General features: G+C 38.8%; 1 long non-coding RNA gene across 1 annotated transcript; it reads left to right on the top strand.

Moving 5' to 3' along the window:
- Positions 1-2705: 2705 nt before the first annotated feature.
- LOC110201356 (uncharacterized) lies at positions 2706-9242 on the top strand. Its single transcript, XR_002322475.2, has 3 exons — positions 2706-2794; positions 2969-3121; positions 6040-9242. It is a non-coding gene; the product is annotated as an uncharacterized LOC110201356 (long non-coding RNA).
- The last annotated feature ends 11328 nt before the right edge of the window (positions 9243-20570 follow it).

The raw sequence follows: 20570 nt of genomic DNA, 5'->3' as shown, positions 1-20570 counted from the left end.
CAGAAATAGAAGAGAGACCATTTAAAGGAAGTATTGACAGCAGATGATACCGAGTATTTAAGATAAAACCTGTATAGGTATACGTGCACTCCATAACATGGCCCTGGCTGGCATCAGATCCTATCGCAGAATCCTTTTGCTGTGCCTATAAGAGGAAGTCTTTGTTGAAGAGTCAGCCCTTTCTTCTTCTCACACTCACACTCACACCCACACACACATCCCAGACAACTAGAGAAGAGCTAAAAGCAGACCTGGGTGGTTGGGGATTGGAATGGAGACAGAGGTGGAGGTGAAAGCAAGCCTGTGCATCCCCATAACTCCGGAAATGGTAATAACTATCTGGAGGGGCAGGGGGAAGCACTTTGCAGTTGCTCATGGCTTAACCCATGTGGCTAGAGAAGAAAGTAGCAGGGTCTTTTAACCATACAACTCCACAAAGAGTTCCTGGACTTCAGAGTTCTGAGCCCCAAACATGGGGAAGCAATGACATAATGTCTTGTGCTGAGAGATGACAATCATGGATGAAGAAGGGAATAATGTAGCCAGGTATTGAGAGCTTCCAAAAGCTAGCCCTTCTGAATGAGTGTCAAGAGGATCTGGACTGAAAAATCCAGTATTTAGCCTTGCAGGTGTAGTAAAAGAAAGCATAATACAAAGGATCCCACATCTAGAGTTTGCCCTCTGCTGCTAGGAGGAGTTATTAGGAAGGTATGGGTCCAATGGGACCACTCTCTTGGAACCCAGAACTCATTTCTTTTCAATGGGAGTTCAATCCCATATCACAATACTGTAAGGCCAGAGGTCTTTATACAGTACATTCTTGGGGCAATTATTTCCAATTTGTCCTAAATGTAGCTTGCTTGTACATAGCTATTTGAATGTCTCCTCCCCCTTAGACTGTGAGTTCCTTGAGAAGAAGGACTGGTTTTTGCCTTTTTTTGTATCCCTGGCACTTACCATAGTGCCCAACACATAGGGGCTTACTAAATGTTTAACTGACTCAGGATGAAACTAACCAGAGAGGGAAAAGGGCATCAACTGTTTATGGGCTGCTAAGAGTACTTTATGTTATGTTAATTTATATTTTGTGTGAGATGAAATGAAGATTATCTTGTTACCTTGAATGCTTTCCTGGGAAATGAGAATCTTTTTGCAAATATCTGTGTAGACCTAGACATGAGATGTAATCTGAGATTTCCAGAGGAAATGCTTGATAAAGGCAAAGTGAATCAGATACATGATTTGGAGGGAATAGCCTCATCAAGACTGAAACTGGTTTGTTTCAAACCAGAATTTGAGAGTGCTGGATGACAGTTTATCCAATAAACCAGAAAGTCCATAAGTCATGAGTGGCATTATTTTTACATACATCTTTGGGATCCGAAAGTGGAAGGTGCTGACTTAGAAGGGAATGGGTTCACCATTACAGGAGGTCTTCCTAAAAAGGCTAGCTAACCACTAGTCAAGTATACGTACTGTAGAGGGCTCTCTTCAGGCATGGATTATACTAGGATCCCTTTAATTTCTAAGATTCTGTGATTCTGAGATTTTTGAGAAGACTTGGAAGTTATTCTATGACTTTTTTTAGAAATAAAGTCAAGAATATCTTTTGCTTCTTTCTTTTTCTCAGAAAAATTTAAATTAAATTACTCTATAGGCAGCATAAGTATTAAAAATCAAGTTTTGGGTCTTTCTGTGTCTGAAAGCAGAAAGTTTTTCTGCTTTCTTGAGCTGCTGTCTCATCAGTACTAGTGGTTCTACCTTATACCCTGATGTTATACAAGGCATGACTGCCTTAAAAAATGCATGAACCAACCCTTGCTTATACAGAATTTTCCATCCTTGGATCCATCATCACATTGTTTCTTAATGTCAAAAAGCCTCAGAGCTTTAGCTTGAATGGGGGCCAAACTCAAAGGCACACAGTGATGAGTTTGATCCTGAATCAACAAAATCAAAATTCTTTCCAATTGAGACACCAAATCCTACACGTGGATTGCAGCCCTTATTAGAAAACTGCTTTCCTTTTTATCAGATATTTTAAAGGATTTAATATGATCCTTAATGAATCTGGTTGATGCTGTTTTTCCTTTTACAAACATACCAGAACTTATGCCTCAAATGAAAATTATAATTCAAAATAAGCACTACATTCAAAACCATTTGAGGAACTCCTCTCTTGATACTGTCTCACAGCCATTTACCAGCCACATGAGAATTGGTGTGACAGTCCAAAAAACAAACAAACAAAACAAAACTCACCTAGATCCTGTGGACCTCTCTGAGACCCAGAAGGCTTATTTGTGCCAGACTGCCTTTTCTATGCACCCTAGGAATGCCAACTTATTCTGCCCTTTTCTGGAAACTTCCATATCCCATGCATGTAGTCCCTATTTGTTTCAGCTAGGTCTCTCAGGGCTCTGGCATTAGTCAGTATCTAATTTCTTCCTAACAAGACTCACCTGAGAGAGATCCTACCCACACCTACCAGTTCTCACCCAAAAAGGTGCATGACCTTAGGATATCTTAGGGAGCTGCCCTGGTATGAAAGTGATTTTTGGCATTTCTATGCCCATATACCCTTGTGGAAGTAACAGAGTCCAAGGGGAACTTTTCCAAAGGTCTGTCTTTCTGGGTTCAGTCCCAGCTCTGACACTTCCTGGTCATGTGACCTTGAACAAATTTCATAATCTCTCTCAGCTTCTATTTCCTCATCTGTAAAACGGGGAGTGATAATACCTGTGAAACAAACTTTATGGGGTTTTCATGAGAAAAGCACTTCCCGTACCTTAAAGTATTATTATACGTGAACTTCCTTCTTTCTTTCTTCCTTTTTAGTTTTCAACATTCACTTTTATAACATTTTGAGTTCTAAATTTTCTCCCTCCCCTCCCCCCTCTCCAGACAGCATGCAATCTAATACAGGCTATACATATACAATCATATTTTCCTTCTTTATTTTTGCCAGGAATGTCAGCCAATAAGCCTGAAGATGCCCAGAGAGTAATTACATGGGTTTTGATTTGAAGCCGAAAGACAGTACTTAGTGAGAGGAACTGCTGTATCAGACTGAAGTGAACAGCCAGAGAAGACTTCATCCACCACACAAGTGGCCTGACTGGTAAGTGTTCTCCTGGGTGTTGCCTGCTCTAAGTACCTTAAATAGGAATCCAAAGTCAGATCCTCAGAATAAGAGGAGGCCTTAGACATCATCTAACCCAAACCCCAGGGGCCAGGTAGCACAGTGGATAGAGCATTGGGCCTGGAGTCAGGAAGACCTGAGTTCAAATCTGGCCTCAGGCACTTAATGTTTGTGTGACACTGGGAAAGTTGCAAAAGCCCTGCCTGCCTCAGTTTCCTCAACTGTAAAAAGTGGGGATAATAATTGTACCTACCTTCCAGGGCGGTTGTAGGAATCAGATGAGTTAATATTTGCAAAGTGCTTAGCACAGTGTCCGACACATAGTAGGTATTTAATAAATGCTTGTTTCCTTCCTTTATTACATCTATCTGAATTGACCAGTCAGGTGTCAACCATCTAAATATTGATGGAATTCAATTTGATCAAATGAACAAACATTTAATAAGCACTTACAATCTGCAAGGCATTGAGCTAGATATTAGGAGGGGGAGAGAGAGGGGGAGAGATAGGAAGAGAGGAAGAAGGGGAGAGAGAGGGGGGAGGGGGAGAGGGAGAGAGAGGGGGAGAGAGAGCGAGCACCCCAAATACAATGACTACTTCAGTTTTGGTGTAATTTATCATAGGGGCAAAGACATCTCCCTGGATCATTCCAATAGACATCTCTCTCCAATGTGACCCATTAAATGACCTCTTTGCATCTAGTCATTCAACCATTTCTGAATTCTCTATCAACTAGCCTACATCCCTCCACCTTTCCTCTAAGAATAGGATGAGACTCTTTGTCAAAGACTTTGCTAACTTTAAGTTACATTGTGTTCACAGCATTCTGAATCAAATAATCCTACCATAAAAAGAAAAGAAGTTAGGCTGGAATGTCCTATTGTATATGAACCCGAAGTAGTCGTTAACAATGCCTACTTCCCCTTCTAAATACTAAGAGATGACCACTTTCGTATGTTCTAGAATTTTTCCAGGGATAGAAGTCAATCTCATCAGCCTATAATTTGTGGAATTCACCCTCTCTCCTCTTTTTTTTGAAAATCAGGAAGTTAGCCTTCTACAGGTATGCAACATCTCTCCCATTTCCCATAATTTTTCAAGGAACAGGGTTGGTGGTCAAGTAACCATATCTGTCCACTCTTTCAGTACTCTGGAGTATAGATTGTTCAGGCCTGGTGATGTAAACTCATTAATGGCAGCTAAATTTTTATTTAATAGTTCCTCATTTATCTTGGATATTAATACTTTTAACTATTTTAGTTCTATGTGTCCCAGTTCAAAAATTATTCTCCTTAACAGAGAAAACCTGGGAAAAATAATTGAATAGTTAAGACATTTTCTCCATTGTCCATTATTATAATCCTACCCTAAGCAAAAGAACTGTCACTTCTTTAGTCTTTCTCTTTCTGCCACTTTGTTATACTTTGAATTTATTGTCAGCTTTAGCCATTTCTTCAGATGAGTGTAGAAAAGCCCTCGCATCACCCCTGTAAAACATTTAACTTTAAGAACTGTACTCTAATGAGATGTCAAGATGAGTCAGCTGACTGAATTGACATCATTTCTACAGGATTTGCATTTATCCTCCATTACTTGCTCTTTCTTCCATATATTATCTGTGTCTCTTAAAAAACTAAATGGTTGATATATTCACATCAAACCCACATTGGTCTCTTTAGTCAGTCCTGTTTTTCCAAATGTATTTTTTCCTGTTGAAATTGTAATAGGAATAGTAGTAGTAGTAGTAACAAGCATTTACATAGTACTTTAAGGTTTGAAAGGCACTTCACAAATATCATCTCGTTTGATCTTCACAACAATCCTGTAGCACAGAAAAGTTATATGACTTGCCCAGAATCACACAGTCAGTAAGTGTGATGGGCAGGACTTGAACCCAGATCTTCCTGACTCCAAGTCCAGCTTTTTATCCATTTCACACATCACATAATGACTACAAAATATTAAAGAAAAAACATTAAGTTGCAATCACCAGTATTGAACCTGGAGAACAGATGATGAAACACAACTCCTTCCTGGCAATGGAGAAGTAGGGGACTATGATTTCAGAATGCTGTGTATGTGGTTAGACAAGCACATTTTCTGTTGGTTTTGCTTAAGTGTGTTTCTTAGTTACAAAGGAAGGTTCAGTGGGGAATGAGATGAGGTGGGGACATCAGGAAGTTACTATTATTTAAAAGAAAAAAGAGGGGTTGGAAGAGAGAGGAGGTTTTGTCTGTTTCTCCAAATCTTGGTTGAACGAGTCCTTCCTCTCCAAAAAGAGACTCTTCATTCCAGGTGACAAGTTCCTTAAAACACAATGACACTCCCAACTAACTAATACTTTATGACTTGTCTCTTTTTTAACTTCAGTTTTCTGGTCAGTAAGGACAGCATACTGGTCAGAAGCTTCACTCTGGCTTAGGGTTAGACATTTCTTGTAGATCTTTGCTTAGTTTCTGATTGCCAAACTACACCCAATTTGGATCAGTTTGGAGGCTGTCTTACCAGAAAACTGCTAAGGGCTCTCTGAGTTTGGAGGTCCCTACTTTCTTAGCCCTAAGATACTTTCTGTCTCCCATGCAAATAAATGGGAAACAGAAAGACATAGGAATAAAACTAAGGCTAGGGGATGAAATTATTGTTTTCTCCTGCCTCACCATATTTCTGCCATATGTATATATGGCCAATAATAAGCTGCCTTACATCCTGATAAAGAAACTTATCTGCCTACCCAGAAGTCATACAAGAGATGAGTGGCAGAGGCAGAAATGGAACCCAAGGACTCAAATTCCAAATCCAAAGCTCTTTGCATACACCAAGATCTCTTTTAGCTCTTTGTACTCCTCATTTGTTACATTTATAATATTCTGTGCATATATCTTTTCTCTCCATCTTAGATCGGGAGCTCCTTGAGCACAAAGACCAAGTCTTGGTATCCTCTGATGCCCAGCATCATGCATTGAATACTATCTACCTTGTTAGTGTTTGCTGAATGAATTACTTAAAGAAGATTCTTTTCAACTAGTTCTGAATACTTAAAAACTCTATTAGAAAAAAAAAAACACAAACCTACCACGTGGTCATTTAGTTGGACTGGATGTGCTGCTTCCTGTTTCTTAATCTTGTTGGACTCCCAGAGAGGCATGAAATCTTTGTTGGAACAGTTAGGTTTTTACTCTGTCAACTGGAAAATGGGTCAGCCAAACAGGGCTTAATAAAGTTCCATCCAGGTGAGCCAACTGGAAATTATCTCAGTACCAGCCAGCTTCCCCTTTACTTTCATGAGAGGAGAATAAGAGAGTCCTGAAAGAGACAAAATTTATAATCCTACTTCCACAGGAGGACCCTCAAGAAAGAATTCTAGCAATTTAGTAATTCCTGGTGTTTTTTTTGTTTGGTTTGTTTTGTTTTGCCTTTTAAGATTCAAAGCCACCTGGTTTTTAGCAAAGATCTGATTGTATGTTAAAATGGACTAAGATTTGTAGGTATTCAAGTACCCAGCTTATCAGCCAAAGCAAGTTGTGGAGCAGATGCTCCACTTTTCAGAGATAAAGAATAGAGTACCTGACACTGAAATATTGCAGTCATGAACAGGCCTATTTAAATATCTGGGTTAAAAAAAAGAAAGTGAAGAACTGAGGTCAACACACAATTGAAAAGAGGACCCAAAGCCAGTACCTCCTCCCCACTCTCATACCCTCAAGAAAACTGCTTTTAAATGCCTTCAGCAATCACGCATGACTCTGAAAGCAATCCCTTTTTAACCAGCTCTCTTCCAACAGCTTAGACTGCCCCATAAGTCATTCTGGGAAGGGAACCAAAAGATGTCGTTAATCAAATCAGGATAATTACTAGGAGGCAGGTTAAGAAACACAAAGATGAAGATATGGGGGAAGTAGACAGAGCAAACAGGAAGTGGGGTCAGAAATACAGGAGAGCCATGTTTGTTAAACAAAGGTCAAGAAGGGTAGGAAAAATACCTTCAGGTTCTGTGGCTACAAGATTCTATCCCTCACAAATGGTGACAAAGGACTTTATATATCCAGGTAAAATTTCCTTCTTACAGACAGTCCATCAGGAGGCCAGTATTAAACCTTCATAGGATTACAGAAACAGAAAGGGGAAAATGAGGCCCTGAGAGGGTGAGTGCTTCGCCTGAGGTCTAATAAGTAACAGCAAAAAGTCAGCTTCCCTGTCCTAAAGTCACAGTATTTAGAACTTGAAAGTCTTCAGTGGCCAAAAAAAAATCTTTCTCTAACTTTACAGGTTAGAAAACTAAGACCAAGAAAGGTATAGGGACCTACCCAGGTTCACACAGGTAGCTAAGTGAGGGCTGATACCCAAATTGAAAAGGCCTGGAAGCTGTCCTTAGGTACTGATTACCTCCTGCAATATAAGAGATCAGAGAAACTCAGGATGTTCTTCTGATGGGGGTAATTAATAGAAGAGACATGGTTGGGAGCTAGTTCCTAGGTCTGTGACGGTATATTCAGGATGAAACTCAGAAGGACAGAGAGCCAGTGCTTGGGCTAAGCAGTTGTCAAATCAGCCATCCCTGCAGAAACAAGGTTGAGGTTAAATAAGAACCAATGGTTAAGACAAGTGGTTGGTTGTCATGACTGTGCAAAATGTTCTTTGGTGTCTGTGTGTGTGTGTGTGTGTGTGTGTGTGTGTGTGTGTGTGTGTGTGTGTGTGTGTGTGTATGAAAGTGGGCATACATTCTGATATAGATCGTTGGAGGAATTTGAAGGCATGTTTGAGATCTTAGGGTACATATTCCAGGAAGGTCTAGGATGAGAATACATCTGGGGGCTAGGCAGAGACTGGTAATTCATGCTGGTAAAGCTCAGAGACCGAATGAAAGTTAGATTCCAGGGATGATTCCCCCCTAACCCCTAAGCAATATTAACATTTTTAGGACTGTGATAAAACAGAGTAGGGAAGAAAGGAGGGAAACACAAGATGACCAGAGCTGAATAAGTGATTGAGATGAGATAGTATGAAAATGAATTTGTGTCAGTAAGGAGCAGAGACAAGATTGGAACCCATGTTTTCTAACTCCAAATCCGGAGCTTTTAACATTAAATCACCCTGCTGCCCTCTCAGTACCTTCTATCTCAACACTTTTAATTAGTTTTAATCTTTACAGAGGATGCACTCCAAAACCTAGCCTAGATCTTTGACATCAAAGTAGGTGGGGGCTTCTTACCAAAAAGGTTTTATATTATTTCAGGTTCTTTTCTTCTATAAAGGCATCCCCAGAAGTCATCAGTTAACATATGAGGAGTTAGAGAGAATCATCCATTGAGATGGATTTTACTAGTATTAACACTCTAACTCTAAAAAGGAGACTGGATTGCAGCCCAGTCCTGGTATTGCAGTTTCTTTGATATATAAGGGATAAAACGCCAATTGAACTAGTAGGCCGGTAGCTCCTTAGGCTACCCTGATGCTCTCTGATAATCTCCTGTTTCAAAATAAAGAAGGGTTCATTTTATGTTGTTTCCTAAATACCTGAGAAATACATGTGAGAACATTTGGAAACAATGATGTTCTTATGATAATAGTTTCTTTAGAAGAGTAATGTTTACGTGGGTCTTCAGCCAATGAAGAAAAGTGTGTCTGGTTGATAGTACAAAAATAAATTGTCCAGTTCCCTTTATAACTTCTGCATTTCTCATACTTTTTTTTTTGGTACTTTTACTACCAAATGCCTTACTTGAAGGAGGCAACAAGTTTCAGGTCACTCTGACTTTTCTTGATATGACACTGAAATTTTTTAAACCTGGAATTTATTATTATAATTTTACAATACTGTTTTGATAATAATTATGTTATTAAATTGCATGATAAATTACACTGTTAAATTTGATCATTTACCATCAATAAGATGATCAATTTAGAAAAATGAAAAATATTACTTTCAAGGAAAACCCCAATCAATTGTATTTAGGGATGGACATACTCTAGGCATAAATGATGAAATGAAGACATTATGGGCAGATGAGTGAGAAGTCATGAAATCATACTTGTAAAACTATTTCTAAAGCCAGACAAGTTGCTTATTCTTCTACAAATGAATAAATAATGTGAATTTGAATTTGATTGGAAAATATTATTATGGGGGGCAGAGCTAAGATGGCAGAGTGAAAGCAGCAACTTGCTTGAGCTGTCCCCTAAACCCCTCCAAATACCTATAAAAATGGCTGTAAACAAATTCTAAGGCAGCTGAACCCACAAAAAGACAGAGTGAAACAAATTTCCAGCCCAAGACAACCAGGATGATTGATCAGAAAGGTATATCTCTCCGGGCTGAGAGCACTGCGCAGTGTGGCCATGCAGGCCGCAGCAAACCTGGAGCAGACCTCAGAGGACTGAATCGTGGGCAGCTGTGGCAGTTTTCAGACTCCTCAATCCATGAATGCCAAAGACAACTTAGAAAGTCAGTGGGAAAAGTCTGTTTCTGCGGTGCTGAGACAGGAAGGTAGGCTGTCAGCTCCATTCCCCAAAAGCATGGCCCTGGGGTGGGGAGATGCTTCCCGAGCTTCCGGCCCACAGACTGAGGGGGAATCGAGTGGCTGATCAGAGGGGCATTGCAGGGATCTCTCTGCTGGTGCTGAGGCAGGAATCTCTTGCTTTACCTGTGCTTGGATCTGGGTCACAGTTCTAGACTGGGGTCCTGGGGTGAGGAGGAGCGCTGGCACGGTGGAGCTTGTAGTGGCTGTGCACAGGGAACCTTCCTCAGAGTTCCAGGGCAGAAAGGAGTGCTTGTGGTCACTAATAAACCACAGCACAGGCCAGGAAAGGAGTAAACACCTGGCCCCTTATCATACCACCTTGCAAGAACTGAAAATTTACAGGTCCCTACAAGTATCTCTGAAAACAGCTATATAAACCCCCGAAGCTTGGGACAGTACATTCTCCACACTGGAAGCAGACTCTTACCTTAACAAAGAGTTTAAAACTCAAGTAATTGGCCGGGATCATGAGCAAGCAGTGCAAAAAGAGTCAGACTATATTATCTTACTTTGGTGACAAAGAAGATCAAAATATACAACCAGAAGAAGACAACAAAGTCAGAGCTCCTACATCCAAAGCCTCCAAGAAAAATATGAATCAGTCCCAGGCCTTGGAAGAGCTCAAAAGGGATTTTGAGAAGCAAGTAAGAGAAGTAGAGGAAAAACTGGGAAGAGAAATGAGAGTGATGCAAGAAAATCACAAAAAAACAAGTCAACAGCTTGCTAAAGGAGACCCAAAAAAATACTGAAGAAAATAATGTCTTAAAAAACCCAAATGGCAAAAGAGGTCCAAAAAGCCAATGAGGAGAAAAATGCCCTAAAAAGAAAAATTGGCCAAATGGAAAAGGAAGTCCAAAAGATTACTGAAGAAAATACTTCCTTAAAAATTAGAATAGAGCAATTGGAAGCTAGTGACTTTATGAGAAATCAAGACACTGTAAAACAAATCCAAAAGAATGAAAAATTAGAAAACAATGTGAAATATCTCATTGGAAAAACAACTGACCTGGAAAATAGATCCAGGAGAGAGAATTTAAAAATTATTGGACTATCTGAAAGCCATGATCAAAAAAAGAGCCTAGACATCATCTTTCAAGAAATTATCAAGGAAAACTGCCCTGATATATTAGAACCAGAGGGCAAAATAGAAATTGAAAGAATCCACAGATCTCCTCCTGAAAGAGATCCCCAAAGGAAAACTCCTAGGAATATTGTAGCCAAATTCCAGAGTTCCCAGGTCAAGGAGAAAATATTACAAGCTGCCAGAAAGAAACAATTCAAGTACTGTGGAAACACAATCAGGATAACACAAGATTTAGCAGCTTCTACATTAAAGGACCACAGGGCATGGAATATAATATTCCAGGGCAAAGGAGATAGGATTACAACCAAGAATCACCTACCCAGCAAAACTGAGTATAATCCTTCAGGGGAAAAATGGTCATTCAGTGAAATAGAGGACTTTCAAGCATTCTTGATGAAAAGACCAGAGCTGAATAGAAAATTTGACTTTCAAATACAAGACTCAAGTGGAACATGAAGAGGTAAACAGGAAAGAGAAATCATAAGAGACTTATTAAGGTTGAACTGTTTACATTCCTGCATGGAAAGATGATATTTATAACTCATGAGACCTTTGTCAGTATTAGGGTAGTTGGAGGAAAAAAATATATGTATGTATAGGTAGATAGATAGATAGATAGATAGATAGATAGATAGATAGATAGATAGATAGATAGAGGGCACAGGGTGAGTTGAAGATTAAGGGGTCATATCTGGAGAATAAAATTAAGGGATGAGAGAGGATTATATTTGGAGAAGAAGAAAGGGAGAGGTAGAATGGGTAAATTATCTCACAAAAAAAAAACAGAAAAGAAAATGCTCTTACAGTGGAGGGAAATGGGGGAAGGTGAGAGGGAATGAGTGAATCTTATTCTCATAGGATTTGGCTTAAGGAGGGAATAACATACACATTCAATTGGGTAAGGAAATCTGTCTTACCCTATAGGAAAATAGGGGAAGGTGACAAGAGAGCAGGGGATGATAGAGAGGAGGGCAGATTGGAAAGGGGTAATCAGAAGCAAATACTTCTGAAGAGGGACAGGGTCAAAAGAAAGAATAGAATAAATGGGAGGGCAGGATAGGATTAAGGGAAATAGAGTTAGTTTTTCACAACATGTCTACTATGGAAGTGTTTTGCATAACTGCACATGTATAACCTATATTGAGTTGCTTGCCTTTTCAATGAGGGTGGGTGGGGAGGGAGGAAGGGAGAAGATTTGAAACCTAAAGTTTTAAAAACATATGTTTAAAAAAATATTTTCACATGCTACTGGGAAATAAGAAATACAGGAAATGGGGTACAGAAGTCTGTCCTGCCCTACAGGAAAATAAAAGGGGAAGGGGATAAGAGAAGGGGGGAAGAGATAGAAGAAAGAGCAGACTAGGGGAAGGGATATTCAGAATGCATGCCATCTTGGGGTGGGGGGAGGAGTGAGATGGGGTGAAAATTTGGAACTCAAAATCTTGTGGAAGTAAATACTGAAAACTGAAAATAAATAAATATATTTTTTAAAAAAGGAAAATATGATTACTCTAGATTTAAGCCAATCTCCTCCCTGTTCCACAAATACAAATATACCCTACTCCTTCCTACTTCTGGGCCTTGGCTTATATTGTTGTCTGGCATTGTCTCAAATGCCCTTACTCCCTCCCTTCATCTTTCCAAAGCCGTAACTATTCGTTGATCACCTTCTTTTTGGAACTCCTAATGCAGCTGTCATTTGCTGCACAAAATTTAACATTGATCATGTACTACCTTCTATTGTTCGTTGCTTTGCTATCGTAGGGTCTATTGCCTCAAGGACTACATATAGAACCTTCAGCCTGGTTTGTAGGACCCTCACCAAGTTTATTCCGACCTCCCTGCCCAACCTTCTTTACATAAGTTGCTTGCATGCACTCCACATTCCAACCAATCTTGACTACCTGCTGCTCTTTCACTTGATGTTCCGCCTCCCACAATCAGACCAAAAGCCATCTGCCGTGCCTCTAATATACTCCCTTCTTATCTCCCCAGTATCTTCCATCTTCCTCTAAGGTTCAGTTTCATATGCAGCCTCCTTTCTGAAGCCTTCCCTGATTCACACTCTACCCTCCTTTCCCCATTAACTCTCTCCTCTAATTTCCTGTCCAAACAACTTCCAGTCCATGTCTTCTGGTAAAATGGGCCAGACTTGGGGATCCCAATCCTCTTGGGGATGGTTGTCTCTTCCAAGCATAGTGGAGTAAGTGCTAGGGACTGCACCCCTTGGTGAAAGTCAACTCCAACCAAAAAGATCTAGTACCTATGGACCTCTCCAACTCACAATGCTACCTCAAAGGCAAACTTACAAGGCTGCTTCCAAGCCATCTAGGTATCTAGGATAGATACTTATTCATCTAAGATCAGGAAAGTACATATGCAAAAGAGATAGCTCAGAATCCATACTCAGGCTTGCCTAGACAGAACATGTACTTTAACTTTCATGTATTCATGGACATGTGGAGGCTGAAGTGGAAGATGGGGAAAACCAGTCTTTCTCAATCCCCCACAAGAAGTGGGCTCAGAATGGTCCTGACACAATCCACAATTGGAAAGGAAGAAAACACTGAAGAATTACTCCCCTTTTGGATATCCTTTTTGATATTTAGATACGAGTTCTTCCTACTCAGAAGTCAATAAAGACACTGCCTGAAGACACCAAGTCTTTTCAGCATTGAACCACCAATGGCCAAAAACAGTCAGAGTCCATCATCTCTAAGCACAGTGCCTTGCCCTGTAGGTACTAGGTGAATGCTTGTTGAATGTGATGGAACTGAATCCATTTTTATTTTCTTCTATACTTCTTCAAATGAAGACACAAAATGTTTTGAGACAGGTTGTTCTGTCTTAGTGCATAGCATCAGCATTAGTAATAACATTAATAATGTATTGAGTACACACAGGTTCTCTAGACAAAAGATATTCAGACTCCCGGTTACTCAAATTCTTGAAGGAGATAGCGTGGCGTAGTGCTAAGAGCATTGGCCTTGGAATCAGGATACCCGGGTGCAATTCTCAGCTCAGATGCTTCCTATTTCCTATGACTTTGAATAAGCTACTTAACATCTCTGAGCCTCAGTTTCCCCATGTGTAAAATGAGAATCTTTATACTCATACTACCTAATAGGGTTGTGGCAAGGAACAATTGAGGATGGGTAGTTCAAGCATATTAGAAGTCTTAAAGTAGAATACACATCGTACTAACCCTATTCTTGTCATAATAGAGAGTCAGCTAGAGTCAGGAAGACCTGAACCTGAGTCTTGCCTCTAACATATATACTAGCTGAGTGACCATGGGCTAGTCACTTAACATCTCAGGGTCCCAGGTAACTCTTAAAACTATAAATTACAACTGTGTTATAGATTCATATCGTCAGAGTGAGCCCTCCACTAGAAGCTATCCATAAAGATGAAATCATTGATTTGGATTTTTTTTAAACTACCCTCCATTATCAATAAAGACATATACTCATCCTCAAGGAGAATACATTTTAAGTATAAAAGATATATATGGTATATATAATTTATAATGGCTAATCCTAAGGTAAATCAGCTATGAAGTAGAAAATTAATTTAATTTGATGGTATGGCAGACAGAGAACTGGGCCTGGAGTCAGGAAGACATGAGCTCAAATGTGGCCTCAGATACTTACTACCTACATGAGCCTGGGCAAGTCACATCACCGTATTTGCCTCAGTTTCTCTATCTGTAAAATAAGCTGGAAAAGGAAATGGCAAATCACTCCGGTATCTTTGCCAAGAATACCCCAAATGGGGTCATGAAGAGTTGGACATGACTGAAACAACTGAACACACACATTCATTATCCACTTACTTTTCTGATAGTTTTCATGGGAACATTTTGCTTTTTAATAGCTAACAGTTAGCATTTTAGGGTTTGTAAAACACTTTACAAATATCTAATTTTATCTTTATAACAACCCTGGCACTGTTATTGTCCCCATTTTACAAATAGAGAAATTGAGGCTCGCAGTGGTTAAGTGATTTGCCCACAATCACACAGTCAATAAGTGTCTGAGCTCAGATTTGAACTCAGGTCTTCCAGACTCCAAGCCAAGCCCTCTATCTATTGCATCACCTAACTGTATGGAAGCTGTGGGAAGCCAAGGTTTGAAGCTCATCTCTGATACTTGCCAACTATGTGGGCTTCAGGTGTGAGCCTGAAATAAGACTGGCTCGCGCTCTCTCTCTCTCTCTCTCTCTCTCTCTCTCTCTCTCTCTCTTCTCTCTCTCTCTCTCTCTCTCTCTCTCTCTCTCTCTCTTTCTCTCTTTCTCTCTCCCTCTTCCCCTCCCCCTCCCTCTCTCATACTTTGCCAACCTTAAAGCCCTACATAAATGTCAGCTACAGTTATTACTGTTTTTGTTTATGTTTCTTTTAGTCTCCCACAGAAGATCTCCTCTTTGTGTTGGAGACTGTCTTCTACTTCTTTTACTCTTTAGAGAGTTATCAGAGCAGTACTGAGGCTACTTATCTGTTAACCCTTGCTACATTGTGATTCTTCCGACATCATAGCGATTTTTTTATTCTTGGTCATAACATTATCACCAGAAGTAGATGGATTTTAAAAGGGTTTCTGACTGAGTTCATTAAGGTTATTACCAGGAAGTTAAGCTCTGGATTAAGACATTTTTTTCTTTTCTTTCTTCCCTATTTTTCTTTTCCTTTTTTGGTTTTGTTTTTGTTTCGTTCTGTTCTAGGAACCCAGGGAGAGCACCCAGTAAGAAAGTATAGGTATATTTCCATCAGCATTAGTAGACAGATCTCCTATAAGGATGAAATCCCAGATCTTTTGAAGTATTGAAATTCTACCAAATTGGTTCTTTCTAGAGGACCTGGATTCAAATCCATTCCTTGACAACTCACTACCTATGGGACCTTGTACAAGTCATTTGATTTCTTTGGGCCTTATGTCCCTCATTTGTAAGACAAGGGAATTAGGCTATATGGCCTCTGAGGTCCCTGCCAGATCTGGGCCTGTGATCTTATGAAAGACTCATGAAATAACATGAGAAAAAGGTGGGGAATGGCTGAACAAATTGTGGTATATGATTGTAATGGAATGTTATTGTGCTGTAAGAAATGACAAGCAGGATAATTTCAGAAAAACCTGGAAAGACTTACATGAACTATGCATCAGAAATATTGTATGATGAACAATTATAAACGACTTAGCTATTCTCAGCAATACAATGATCCAGGACAATCCCAAAGGACTCATGATGAAAAATGGCATCTGAGTATAGAATGAAGCATACTATTCACTTTTTCTTCTTTCTTTCCTTCTCTTTCTTTCTTCTTTCTTTCTTTCTTTCTTTCTTTCTTTCTTCTTTCTTTCTTTTTCTTTCTTTCTTCCTTCCTTCTTTCCTTCCTTTCTTTCTGTTCAAATTTTCTTGCACAAAATGACTAATGTGGGAAATGTTTTACATGATTGCAGATGTGTAACATATATCAGATGGCTTATCATCTCAGGTGGGGGAAGGGGAGAGAAGGATAGAATTTGAAACTCAAAACTTAAAAATATAATAATTGTTTAAAATTGTTTCTACATATAATTGGGGGAAAATAAAAAATATTTTTAAAGATATGAGAAAAGGGGCTGCATGAGATCTTTCCATTATTTGTCATCATCATCATCATCATCATCATCATCATCATCATCATCATCATGGCATCTATATAGCACTTTAATGTTTACAAAGTATTTAACAAACATTGTATCTTTTTAATAACCACAATAATCTTGGGAGGTAGGTACTATTATTATCCCCATTTTACAGATGAGGAAACTGAGGTTGAAAGTGTTTAAGTGGCTTGCCCAAAATCATACAACTAATCAAGTGTTAGAAGAGAGATTTGACCTCATTCTCATCCACTGTGCCACCTAGTTGCCTCAGCTAGTAAGAATACGGTAGTACCACTAAATCTAGATCAGCATGCAATGCCTATCTGATTTTTATTGCCCAGTCTTTTTACCTTTGTCCAATCTTTAGGAAGTCCTTGGTCAACCAAACATGAGGGAAAAATTTTATATTCTTTTGAGATCCGTGTCTATCTTTTTTTCTGGCCACAAAGGAAAACAAATCAACTTTTCACAAAATATAAGATACAAACCTTATTAGGAAACTAGAATATACCAAATTTCACCCAGTTCCATTTATTCTTAGCTGCCACCCACCATTGCCTATCAACAGTATACCCAGCATTCCCAAGATCCTGTTGACATCAAAGGATAGTTGCGTGCAAAGCACCGTTTTGTGGAGGGAACAAAGACGATGGTGTTGTAACATTTCTAAAGGCTTAAGTTAAGCAGCTTCTAAAGGGAAGTGTCAGAAATTTTAGAGCTATTTTGCAGGGGAAAAAAGTCAAATGAATAAATCTTTATTTGGGTGTGTTTAAACATTACATAGTATATTTAAGTATTCTTTTTAATCTAACTTCTTTTAAGGAAAGTTTACAGTTTTTCCCTATAATATCCCAAGCATCAAAATAGTAGCAAATGATGATAATACCACCTTGAGAAATGCATATTTTTAAGGAATAGAAACTAATACTAAATAAAAAAGGGATCACATGTCTATGGCCACAAATGCCATAAGCGTACTTAGATGTTGGGCAATCGATTGCATGATTTTGTTCTGTCTAGTTAATGATTTTTGTCTTTTTTTTACTTATGGGAAATTTTTGACAGCGAAGACACATTCTCCCTGTGTTTTCTGCTTGTTGTAAGTCTAGACGCTGAGACGCTCCACAGTTCAGTATTAACAATAGCTTCTTGCCTAAGTCATTTTGATGAACAATATTTATCGAAAACTAAGACATATCATGCATTATATTTCACTGGGTATGATTTGAGGAGGGAACTAAATAAAGGAGATGACAGCAATGACACCAAAAAAAAAAAAGAAGAAAAGAGATGGTATCTTCGTAAAATTTTTGTGAACTAGAGAGTTGCTCTTATTTCCAAGGCTGTATTAATTATAAGTTGAAAATACAGATACTCTCCCTTTTAATTTCCATATGAAAAGAAATATTTTAGTACTAAGAAATAATATGCTAATTATGTTCCCCCTTTGACATTATCTTCATAGATTTTAAGTTAATAACAATCAAAAGATACTATCAATAACAAAGTTTTGGGACCACCTAGAAACCTTGGTACTGTAAAGGTGAGATAATTCTCCAGTGACCAACAAGTAGACATACTACTGAAGGAAAAAGCATAGTATTGACATTCTTGTTATAAATGAAAGCAGAAGACCAAAGAAAATTGTAGTTAATTCAAAGAATGTGTCATAGGTTGTCCTTAGAGAGACAAATAAATGACCAGGTTGGCTTTATCACGTATTCAAATGCAACAATAGATACCACTTAATAGGATACATATTCATTTTGTCCTGAAGTGCTCGTGATATGCATTTGTGCAGAGACCACCACAAAAGTAACACAGTTGATGTGCCATTATCTGTTACAGAAGGTAAGAAGGTAAAAAACATTTCATAAAGAATTGGATAAGGTCCTTCAAATTAAATCAAGGCAAATTAAATTACTGCAAATTTGGACATAGGATAGGACCATGAAAAAGATGTTGGAAACATACTTAAGAACTAAGAAATAAGAGAGACCAAAGACAATTAGACTATGGATTGGTCGGCTGTTGTCCTTCATTCTCAAAGAGGACCAAATGACATCATTATACTAGAGTCAAGTTTCAGCGTGTCTGACTGCAGCTGATCAGACCAATACGAGCTCAGAATGTTCTATCACAGGTCAGGCACAAATAGTCCACATGAACATTTGGGGTGGTTCTCTAAACTTGTGCATCTTGCATTTCTTTTGAGCTACTTCAATTCTGCTTTTCTCATAGAGCACAGCACCTTCTCTGATGTGGGCATGCCATGCTGAGCAGTCCTGTGCCAGTGTCTCCCATGTCACAAAATCAATTCCAACATTCTTAAGAGAGACCTTAAGAGTGTCCTTGTTTTGTTTCTTCTGACAACATGTGAACACTTGCCCTGTGTGAGACTATGGCTATATCATGCCTATATAAATAGTTGATATTTGGGGATGTCCCCCCCAATCTGCTGAAAGTTAGAACTTCTGGTTGATCTGAGCATACAGTCTCTAGCAAATATACTGTTAATACTTTCATCTGGAAGAGAATGGAAGTCACTGGACAGGGTGAGCACTGAATAACATAACAAAAATGAGGTTAATTATATTTTTAACAAAAAAAATCACTTGTTAATGACATGGTAAGCACTTCTGAAGCAACCATCTGTGTCCAGACAGACTCAACTTATAGGATCATAGATTTAGAACTGGATGGGACCTTAGAGGCCATCAAGTCCAATTCCCTCATTTTACAAACGAAATTGAAGCACAGAGTAATTAAATTACTTTCCCAGAGTCACAAACTAATAAGCACCAGATAGAATTCAGACTCAGATATCCCGGACTGAAAGTCTGATGCTTGATCCATTATGCTACCTATCTCACTCAGTCAACTAGCATTTATTAAACACCTACTATGTGCTAGGAACTATAATAAGTGCTGGAGATACAAAGAAAGGCAAAAACAACACCTGCTCTCAAAAAGTTCACAGTCTAATGAGGGAGATAACATGCTGCAGAAATAAGATACATACAGGATAAATTGGGACTGATTTCAGGGGGAAGGTACTAAGATTAAGGACTGGAAAGGCTTCTTGCAGAAGATAAGATTTTAGTTAAGATTTGAAGAAAGCAAGGGAAATTGAGAGGCAGAGATGGGAAAGGAGAGCATTACCAACCTTGAGGACAACCAGTGAAAACACTCAGAGTCTGGAGATGGAGTGTCTAGTGTCTAGTGCAAGGAACAGCAAGGACTCCAGTATCACTGGATCGCCAAGTATGTGAAGGAAGTAGGGCACAAAAAGACTGACAATGTAGGAAGTGCTTTAAAAGTCAGAGGATTTTATTCTTAATCCTATAGGAAATAGGGAGTTTAATGAATAGGTGGGGTGATATGATCAGACCTCAGATTTAAGAAGTTGAATTTGACAGCTGATTGGATTGGAATGAGAAGAGACTTGAGGCAGGGAAAGCAACCAACAGGCTATTGCAATAGTCCAAGTGTGAGGTGACAAAGGTCTGCACCATCATGATTCCAGTGTCAAAAAGAAAGGGGCCTATGCAAGAAATGTGAAAAAGATCAAAATGGCAGGATTTAACAATCAATAGGATATGGGGCATGAGAGAGAGTGAGGAGTTGAGGATGACAGCTATATTGGGAACCTGGATTACTAGAAGGATAATGGTATCTTCAACTATAATAGGAAAGTTAAGAAGAGGGGAGATCCTTTTGTTCAACTTTTCTTGCACAGAATGACTAACGTGGAAGTGTTTCACATGATTGCACATGGATAACCTACATCAGATTGCTTACCATCTAAGGGGGGGAGGAAAGAATTTGGGACTCAAATTTTTAAAAATGAATGTCAAAAATTGTTTTTACATGTAATTAGGGAAAAATTAAATATTTTTTTAAAAAGACATAAATGTGATCATAATACTACCAAGGAAGGACAAAGCAAAGAAAGAAAATTATAGATAAATATTACTAGTGAAGATTACTAATGAACATGGAATTTTAAATAAAATTCTTGCAAAAAGAACAAAGGGAAGAGAGTAGAGATTGGGGTAAAAGATAATGATTTCAGTTTGAACATGTTAAGTTTGAGATGTCTACAGGACATTTGGTTTGAGATTAGGCAATCAGAGACATGAGCCTGGAGGTCAGGAGAACAGTTAGGTCTAGACACATAG

This window comes from Phascolarctos cinereus, unplaced genomic scaffold (assembly GCF_003287225.1).
Source record: "Phascolarctos cinereus isolate Bilbo 61053 unplaced genomic scaffold, phaCin_HiC Scaffold_5;HRSCAF=322, whole genome shotgun sequence".
NCBI lineage: Eukaryota > Metazoa > Chordata > Mammalia > Diprotodontia > Phascolarctidae > Phascolarctos > Phascolarctos cinereus.
The sequence above is the reverse complement of the archived record's forward strand: the minus strand, read 5'-3'. Positions and strand labels throughout refer to the sequence as shown.